The 10,000-nt window shown below is 40.5% G+C and overlaps 1 protein-coding gene and 1 pseudogene across 1 annotated transcript in view; one reads left to right on the top strand and one right to left on the bottom strand.

Annotated features, from left to right (window-relative positions):
• Nucleotides 1-1,239, bottom strand: part of LOC119578595 — a 5,952-nt pseudogene extending 4,713 nt beyond the window's left edge.
• Nucleotides 1-10,000, top strand: part of LOC119578971 (probable magnesium transporter NIPA1) — a 48,681-nt gene that overhangs the window by 18,808 nt on the left and 19,873 nt on the right. The gene's annotated exons all lie outside the window — the stretch shown is intronic.

Here is a 10,000-nt window from a genome sequence, read left to right as displayed (position 1 = left end):
GGCGTCGTGAGTGTGTTTGTGTTTTTGTGTGTGTGTGGGGGTGTGTGGTGGTGGGTGTGTGTGTGGTGTGGGGGTGTGTGGGTGTGTGTGTGTGTGTGGTGTTGTGTGTGTGTGTGTGTGTGGTGTTTGCGTGTGTGTGTGTTGTTGTGTGTGTTGTGTGTGTGGGGTGTGTGTGTGTGGTGTGTGTGTGTGGGGTGTGGTGTGGTGTGTGCGTGTTTTGTGTGCGTGGGGTTTTGTCCCGTGTGTGGGGTGCGTGTATATTTGCGTGTATGCGCGCGCGCATGTGTGTGGGCGCGTGCATGTGTTTTGAGGCCATGTGTACATGATTTGCGTGCTTGCGCGCGTTATACACACATCTCTACCTATATATCTATAATCCCTATCGCGCGTTGTGTGTGCATGTTGTGTGTGTTTGTGTGTTTGTGTGTGTTTGTGTGTGCGTGCGTGCGTGCGTGCGTGAGTGTGTTTGTGTGTTTGTGTGTTTGTGTGTGTGTCTGTGTGTGTGTGTGTGTGTGTGTGTGTTTTGTGTGTTGTGTGTGTTTTGTGTGTGTTGTGTGTGTGTGTGTGTGGGGTGCGCGCGCAGCGCGGGGGCGCGCGATACAATAGTTTTTTTTATTTCCCATCACTTCACATATTTCACTAATCCTTAAGGAAAAACAAATGAATCGGTTAACATTATTTGAAATGTGTGTGTGTGTGTGTGTGTGTGTGTGTGTGGTGGTGTGTGTGTGTGTGTGTGGTGTGTGGGGTGTGTGAGAGTGTGTGAGTGTGTGTGTGGTGTGTGGTGTGTGACTGAGGTGTGTGTGTGTGTGTGTGTGTGTGTGTGTGTGTGTGTGTGTGTGTGTGTGTCTGTGTGGGGTGATCTAAATTGTGCTTGTGTGTGTGTGTGTGTGTGTGTGTGTGTGTGTTTTGTGTGTGTGTGTGTGTGTGTGTGTGTGTGTGTGTGCGTGCGAGCGCGCGCGATACAATAGTTTATTATTCCTATCACTTCACATATTTCACATAATCCTTAAGGAAATACAAATGAATCGTTAACATTATGTTGAAATGTGAATGGCCATTGCTCAGGTACGTAAGGATTGTCATTTATTGGGGTATAACAACAGAAAAAAAAACATTAAAGATATACCACTTGATTATTCACAGTTCACTAAAACTTGATGGAATATTGAAAATGATAATAACATTTATGCATTTATGAACGTCGCTATATAGCCTATGTTTGTGTACCTTGTGCATATTTGAAGGTAATTGAAGGTAAAGGTTAAATCGTTCCAAAGGTCAGTTTCAATTCGTGAAGACTGGGGAACGACAGTAAAGAAAGGCCTCGTTTTTGTAATGTTATTTTACAAGTGTGTTATTATTACACACAATGTGAGACGAAAAATGATATCACGTTTTTTTTCGTTGCTTGGATATTTAATTTTCTCATAATCGGGGTTATTTTTGAATACAATAATATACTAACTTGAAATTATGGTCCATAAAATTGTGCTCACTTCACCTTTCCTACGGCCGAAGGTTAGTGGGGTGAAGCAGTTTGTACAAATTTGATTACAGTAATGAAATAACAGAATTACACAGTGCTTCACGTTGAAGGGTTTAATAATTTTAATGCTTTGAATACAAACTCTTATGGGATATCTGATACTATAAGATTTTTCAGGCTGTGTGGGCCTACAGATGGTATAATATTCTTACTAGTAACTCCAGCTATTAGACGGTTAAATATCTAACAAATGAATAATGTTAACATTTCGTAAAGCATGAGCAACTTTACCTTCTTGTTTTAGGTTTGCTGAATATATTCCTACATAAAAAATTGCGTCTATTGACATTCAATTTCCATATTCTCTCTTTATCTTCTCGCACTCACACACACTCTGCATTCACTCTGTATTCTTGCGGAGATACATTGTCCACATGGGGAAAGCCCTCTACAATAGTGATATTGATGAGATAAAGTTATTTACGATCGTTCTTGATGTGCGTTGTTCTGTAAACAGGGGGAGAGAGGCCCAAAAAAAGCGGGGAACTTTGAAGTAAAAATAAATAATATCCTGTTGAATGGTCAACAAAAAATATAGTTATTTCTCTCTCTCTCTCTCTCTCTCTCTCTCTTCCTCTCTTCTCTCTCTCTCTCTCTCCTCTCTCTCTCTCTCCCCCTCCTCTCTCTCTCTCTCTCTCTTTATGTGTGTGTGTGTATGTGTATATGTATGTGTATGTGTATGTGTGTGGTGTGTGTGTGTGTGTGTTTTGTGTGTGTGGTGTGTTTTGTGTGTGGTGTGTGGTGTGTTTTGTGTGTGGTGTGTGTGTTTTGTGTGTTGCTGTGAACGCCATTTGCGCATAGAGGTGTGCAGTAATTTTCGGGAAAAAGGGCGCGAAAGGGGAAAAATCAGAGGGACTGAAGGGCACGGGTGCCTGCACGTGTGTGTTCTAAACCGACTGTTTTCCGTGTTTGTGTGTTTTTAACTGGAGAATAAAGGAAAATAGAGAAGTCCCCACCTTTTTCTCTCACCCAAGCCACGCTGCTGCAAGGAGAATTTCAATATTGTGTGTGTGTGTGGGGTGTGTGTGTGTGTGTGTGGTGTGTGTGTGTGTGTGTGTGTGGTGTGTGTGTGTGTTTTGTGTGTGTGTGTGTGTGTGGGGTGTGTGTATGTGTGTGGGTGCGTGCGGTCGCGTGTTTTCCAAATGTCATGGCCGTATTTCTTCTGTTCCAGGATAAATATAATAAATGTCTAGTTTTTCTCCGAACACAATTACATTTATGAGGGAAAAAAACGAAAAATAAACTCTCAGATCAGTTTGCCCCCGAGACGTAAATACGCATAGACGTTATTTTGCGATAATAACTTCTTTCACCAAATAAACCGAAATTTTGGGCCTAAAACGGTCTTTCGAAAAACGGTATATAATTTGGCCTTATTTTCCCCCGTTGCCTACTTTTGTGAATTAGAAAAATTCTCGACTTGTAAATATCTGTAAGTTTCAAGCACTTAGGAAGAGTAATAATAAGGCAGACGGAGTTGGAATGAATACAACGGCTTTATGATACAACAGAAAACAAAACAAAAAAAGACAAAACACACACAAGGGGCCACAAGGCCATTTGTCTTGAATGTCCCGTTAAGATGATGAAAACAAAAAAAATATATAAAATAGATACATACGCCAAACAAAATGACACAAAATATACAAGTTAGTTCCGATGCAAGAACTAGATTTGAACCTCTTGATAACTTACCATTGCGAAAACTTGATGACGATGAAGTCTTGATGAAAAAATTATTTCTCGCCAGTTTTACGGGTCGCTTCGCCAACATGACGATCCTGGAAATACCAAAAAATATATGAAACATTAATTGCATAGGAGACTACTGCCTATTAGATATATGAACACAATAAAAAAAATTGTATTTCGATACATTAATTCATAATTACATGGTAAATACTATCAAGTACGATATATGAACACAACGTAAACGTGTTTTATTTCGTACATGAATTCATAGGCAAATACAACCTAGTTCGATATACATAATTCATAATCTAAATTTAGTTAACAAAATTTCCCCGTATTGAAAACCACTCCCCAAAAGCGAAGGAATATGTCTTTCGGGGACTAGCAAATTAATGCTGTGCCAGTGATCTAAGAAACAGCACTTCGTACCAAAAAGTGCTGTTACAGTGCATTATTCATCCGCGACTACCCCGTATAGTGAACGATCGATGTCTGGCTGACCGTTTTCGCAGGGATATTTTTGTTTCCCCTCTTCGGCGTGTGTGTGTGTGTGTTGTGTGGGGTGTTGTGTGTGTGTGTGTGGGGTGTGTGTGTGGTTGTGTGTGTGTTTGTTTGTGTGTGTGTGTGTTTGTGGTGTGTGGTGGGGTATGTGTGTGCCCCGCGCGTGTGCGTTCGTGCGAGTGTGCGTGCGTGCCACTCTCCTCTCTCCTCTCCTTCTCTCTCTCTCTCTCTTATATTAATATTATATATATATACATATATATACATTTATTATATATATATATATATATAGAAACACACATACATATAATATAAATACATAACATATACATACATAAAACACACACACACAACACCACACACACCCCACACACACAAAAAACACACAAAACACACACACACACACCCCCACACACACACACAACTAACACCACAACACACAAACACACACCCACATATATATATATACATAATATTTTATACCACACACATATAAACACATATATGAATATTGTGGATTCTAATCAAGGAAAGACGACCTTTTAAATACATTTTATTTACAAGTACAACTACATAGGCCTACCCTGACATTCACGCCGAACGTACGGTGGCAACAACGGATAATAAAAGCAATACGAGGAACGGAATGATAACAAAGGTAAAAAGGTCGAGAGAAATACCCCAAGTTCAATTTTCTCGGTTTTCTTTGTTGTGCTTCCTTTTCCTATATAGCGTAGGTATACTGTTTGTATGTATACTGTGTGGTGTACTTAAATTTCTATATGGAGGACACTTGTAAATACCCCGCGAGAAAAACTTGTGTGTGTGTGTGTATGTGTAACCCAGCTTTATATATGTGATGTTTGCTTGAAATGTTGGTATGCCAGTTATTCTATTTATCTGTTATATTTCTACATGACTTCGGTAATCTATGTATGCACATGCCTATATTCCCACACACCAAAACATACATATAAGTGTGTCCATTGCTTTCCTGTTTGTTCGTCTCTCGTTGCCACACTAGACATTCCACACTCTTCTAAAACGCTCAAATTTTCGCCTTTGCTTTTTACTTCACCCGTTTTCATTCATATTTTAATTTCTTTCGTTTTTACGTTTCTAGGTCTGGTTCATTCTTTGCTGTTTTTGTTTTTTTTTCTACCTGGTTTTCTTGTTAGTTTTATCTTTCATCTAAATGTCTTCTTCCACAATCTTTTTCTTCTCTCTCTTTCTCTCTTTCTCTCTCTCTCTTTTCCTTCTCTCCTCTCTCTCTTCTCTCTCTCTCTCTCCCCTCTCTTCTCCATCTCTCTCTCTCTCTCCCCTATACCTCTCCCCTCCCTCTCTCTCTCTCCTCTCTCTGTCAGTATAGGTGTTCATTTGCAGTTTATGAGTTCCCTAACTAGATTCTCACTCGTACGTATCTTGTATTACCGCCGCCTGGGGATGCTCTTCCCTCAGCGCCGCTCGCTCGCTCGCATTCTGTGACGCCGTCCCCTGAAGACGGTTTTCCCTTTCAGCGCCGCCCGTTTCACGTAGTTCTAAACCCGAGAATATCGCAGTCTCGGCATACGTTAGCACTCATATAACTAGAAAATCTCGATACTGATATACACACCGCGTCACAGTAACTTGCGTCGTGTTTACGTTTTTTCACGATATTTGATTATGATGGGGACCATCATTTAGAAACCAGGGAGATATGTAACCCCCTTTATATATGTGATGTTGCTGAAATGTGTATGCCAATGTTATTCTATTTATCTTTTATATTCTACATGACTTGCGTAAACTTTGTATTGTCACCATGCCCCATATTCCCCAACACAACACACATACATATAAGTGTGTCCATTGCTTTACTGTTTGTTCGTTCTCTCGTTGCCACACTAGACATTCCAATGTTTTTTTGTCTATCCCCTTCCACAGAGCTATGCATTGTTGTAACAGTACCTTTTTCATCACCAATGATTGTCAAAGTTAAGCACGTGATCTATGCCCCTCTTTAGACCACTGTAGGAGATGGCAGGGAGACTCCCTGCGGGGAGCCAAGGAGCAACACCTCGCTCCTTGGCGCAGCCGTACTCCTCATAATATATAATAAAAGGATCATTACATCTTGGTCGTCTACCTTACACCCTAAGCTCGCCACCTACCATACTCTTGTAGAGCCCATCATTCCGGCTCTTACAGTATGTGTGTGTGTGTGTGTGTGTGTGTTGTGTGTGTGTGTGTGGTGTGTGTGTGTGTGTGTGTGTGTGTGTGTGTGTGTATGTGTGTGTGTGTGGGGTGTGTTTGTTTTTTCCGTGTGCGTGTGTGTGTTTTTTCCGTATGCGTGCGTGTTTTGCGTGTTTCCGTGTATGTTGGCGTTTTTCGTGTGTGTTTCCGTGTGCGTGGTGTGTTTCCGTGCGTGTGTTTTTCCCGTGTGTGTGTTGTGTGTGTGTGTGTGGTGTGTGTGTTTTCCGTGTGTGTGTTGTGGGGTGTGTGTGTGTCTGTGTGTGTTGTGTGTGTGCGTGTGTGTGTGGTGTGTGTGTGTGTGTGTGTGTACGTGTGCGTTTTCATGGGGCGTGTGTGTGTACGGTGTGCGTTTCCATTTTCGTGTGTGTGTTTCCCTGTGCGTGTGTGTGTTTTCCTGTGCGTGTGTGTTTCCGGTGCGTGAGTGTGTTTCCCTGTGCGTGTTTTCCGTATGCGTGTTTGTGTGTGGCGCTAAAGAATAATTTTCCCGTGCTATTTAATGCTGTTTTATTTCCTATCCTGAAATAGGCGAAACTATCAAAGAAAAAGAAAAAAAAACTTAATTTAGGAATTCCCGCAGTACAGAGGTAGCTCATGCAACAATTTACCAAAGTAACATGCAAAGTTGAGCAGTTTCGAAAAGTAAGTATCCCTTTTTCTTACTGTACATTCTGACTGTACTGTATTTTACTAAGAAAAATCCATTAAAAGAAAAAAGGACTTTTCTGAGTAAAATACACTTTTTTTTGTACAAAATTTATGATTTCTAAAAGGGGGGGGAAGATGAACTGCTTGAAAAACATAAAGATTAGTAAATTCAATAAGATTTTGATCAGATGTAGTTTCAACAGAATTTGTTAATTTCTGTAATTAAAAAAACTATATAATTACGTTTTATGAAGGCGGCTGCAACTATTCTCTTTGTCGATTCTTGTTTAAAACATTTTTGGCGGCAACATCGCATAAAGTGTAAATCGTAAAACACTGACTTCCATTCTAAGAGCTGGCAAACTCTATCACTTTTCGAATATAACCTAATCCAAAATACAGACAGACACAAACCAAACAAACAAACACACACTCGCTCGCTCGCTTACTCGCTCACTCACTCACTCCAAAACACACACACACACCACACACACACACACACACACACACCCCACACCACACACACACACACACACACACACACAACACACACACACACACACACACAACTTGTTGCTTTATCCATCTCTTAAAAAACTTACCGCTCCACGGACTCCCCGATCACCGCATGCACCCAAAGGCAACTCGAACTCCGGCCTTCACGCATCACACATAATCCCCCAACATTTTTTCCTCCGCGAAAGAAAATTATCCAAAAACACACGATGTCGACCAGCATCCTTTTATAGGTCGAAACAGAAAGCACATAGACGAAAAAGCACGTTTAAGTAGAAACTCGGCTCCTGACCGATACTGCGTCGAGTCTCTCACCACGCAACCCGAGACACTAATCATGCTTCAATCGACGCAGATCTAAGTTGATGGCATGATTAAGTAATAGGAACCCCCAACCAGTAAACAACAGCACTTTGGCATGCACCTTTGGGCTCTCTGGATGCCATGACGAATGCGACGAGTTGCCAATTCGACTGCCTATTATGTTCCCTATTTTTCTACTGTATTTTCATTTTTTGTATAAGGCGGGGGTTCTCAAACTTTTTAACTCGTTCGATTTTCAATGGAATTTCAGTTTTTCTATCGATCCCTTTCTTTTAGATGAAGGGGAAAAAAATTTAAAATCAATTCTGAAAGTAGTAGTTGAAATACATATTATAAAAGGAAACACAAGCCATTATGACTACTAAGTCAAGAGTAACAAGTTCGCCGACACGGGCTGTATGCGAGAGACGGGGATCAGACAGGATTATATCCTGAAAGACATTTGGGAGCTGGCGACATGCAATGACAGGGGGGGGAGGGGAAAATGCCAAGGTTCTGGAATTTTTGGAGATTTACAGGAATTTTTACATATTTCTAATTTTAAGGAATTGATACAATATGAAAAAGAAAACTGGATTTTTCTTTTTATTTTAGGTTTTCACAAATTATTCTCGAGAATTTAAAGCTGGAAGCTTGATTGGTTCCTTTGACCTCCAGTATACAATCAACGACCCCCTGGCTATTTTTCGACCCGACTTTTGAACGGACGCATTCGGCAACCTTGCAGATTGCAGTGCACGTGTTCACCAGCATTCCATGTGAACGCTACACATAAGCGTGGCTTTAGCAACCCTGCTTCATAGCCCGCATTATCACATTAGATTTTTTTTTTTTAAGTTATAAGTTTCTTAACATCATTATTATCCTCAAATGCCATGAAATTCGTAATTATTTGCACAAATGTATGTTTGTTTGTTTGCTTTGTGTGTGTGTGTGTGTGTGTTTGTGTTGTGTGTGTGTTGTGTGTGTTGTGGTGTGGTGTGTGTGTGTGTGTGTGTGTGTGTGTGTGTGTTTGTTTCCGAGAGAGAGAAGAGAGAGAGAGAGATAGAGAGAAGGGGAGAGAGGGGAGAGAGAGAGGGGAGAGAGAGAGAAGAGAGAGAGAGAGAGGAAGAGAGAGCCGACCGTAATGTGGGGTACGAGTGTGGTTGTATTTGTGGTTGTGATGGGGGTGCGTGTAACCATGAATTTATAATGCCATTTCGCAATACAGCTTTAAATACCGACCTTATCCCTTAAACAATCGCATTCTTAATCAGCATATTGGACTGGTGTGGGCTTTTGAGACCATGCGATAAAGGCAGAGGATCCACTGTAACAGAAATGCGCTGCCAAAGGTTTTCTTGTTTTTATCAATATGGTTCCAGCCCTCATCCAAAATTCAACTGATTTGTTTTTGCACACGCCGTGCTCCCAATTTGGCATTTATTTTTAATGCTGAAAACCAAGTATATACATAATACAAATTATGACACCATGTACTCCAAGTGCAACCTTCTCAACCTTTAAAATTCCTATACACAAACACCCACGCACAGTCGCGTCTTGCCATTCATTAAGTTTCGCAAAGTTTCGAGTGTGCTTCATGAAGTTAATGCAATATTCGTTCGTAGTTTTTCATTTACATTGCTGAAAATGTTATTATGATAATTGTTTCGCTTACGCTACGAACAGTTTCATATCATTATATTTTGATCAATAATGTCTATGCATCTGGGGGGGATACCCAGTAACTGGCATCGTTTTAATTTTATACTGAAAAGCCTTCCACCTCATGATCTATCAAAAGAAAAAAGTATCTGAGACTTACCCGCTTTGGTAAAACTTCAAAAAACCAGAATCTGTTGTCGTTTTTCCCCGACTGTTAACGGAAAGCCTGGCGGAACAGTGAATACTATGTAGGCTTACGTAAACAATCAGGCCTATTGATAAACAACCCATTCGTACCTTTTAGTCTGCGAACTAAGACACGTGGGGGGAAATTATCGCACCTGATAACCCTTATCATTAGCTTATCTATGATTTACACGTTGGCTATCTCCATATTTGTGGCTGATTTTACACATCACCCAACGATTTAGTCACTAAAAATCGGTATGATATCTAGTGGGGAAACGCGTTTTCCAAACATGGTGTCAATGCCAAGCGAAGCCGCGTCCCTGACCAGCGATTCCGGCTGAACATGACAACGGATCGTTTTAAAATAACCACCGATAAATGACAACACCGTCTGCGTTGGGGGATTCACCCTCTCCATTTTCACGCGCGGCAGATGTAAAAGAAATTTGTGGCTTTACGTAGAAGCAGTAGTAGTAACAGCCATAGTAATCGGTAACAACAATTTAATGATAATAAAAATAAGAATGATAACGATGATAGTGATAAAACAAAATACAATTAACCATGATTATATTTTGCAAAAATATATTAATAAGAAAAGATAATGATTACCATTATGATGATGATGATGGTGATGATGATGATGATGATGATAGGGTGCTGTCGTGGTGATATGATGATGATGATAAACTTTCAAATTTT

The sequence above is a fragment of the Penaeus monodon genome, chromosome 11 (genome assembly GCF_015228065.2).
Source record: "Penaeus monodon isolate SGIC_2016 chromosome 11, NSTDA_Pmon_1, whole genome shotgun sequence".
Taxonomy (NCBI): domain Eukaryota; kingdom Metazoa; phylum Arthropoda; class Malacostraca; order Decapoda; family Penaeidae; genus Penaeus; species Penaeus monodon.
The sequence above is the reverse complement of the archived record's forward strand: the minus strand, read 5'-3'. Positions and strand labels throughout refer to the sequence as shown.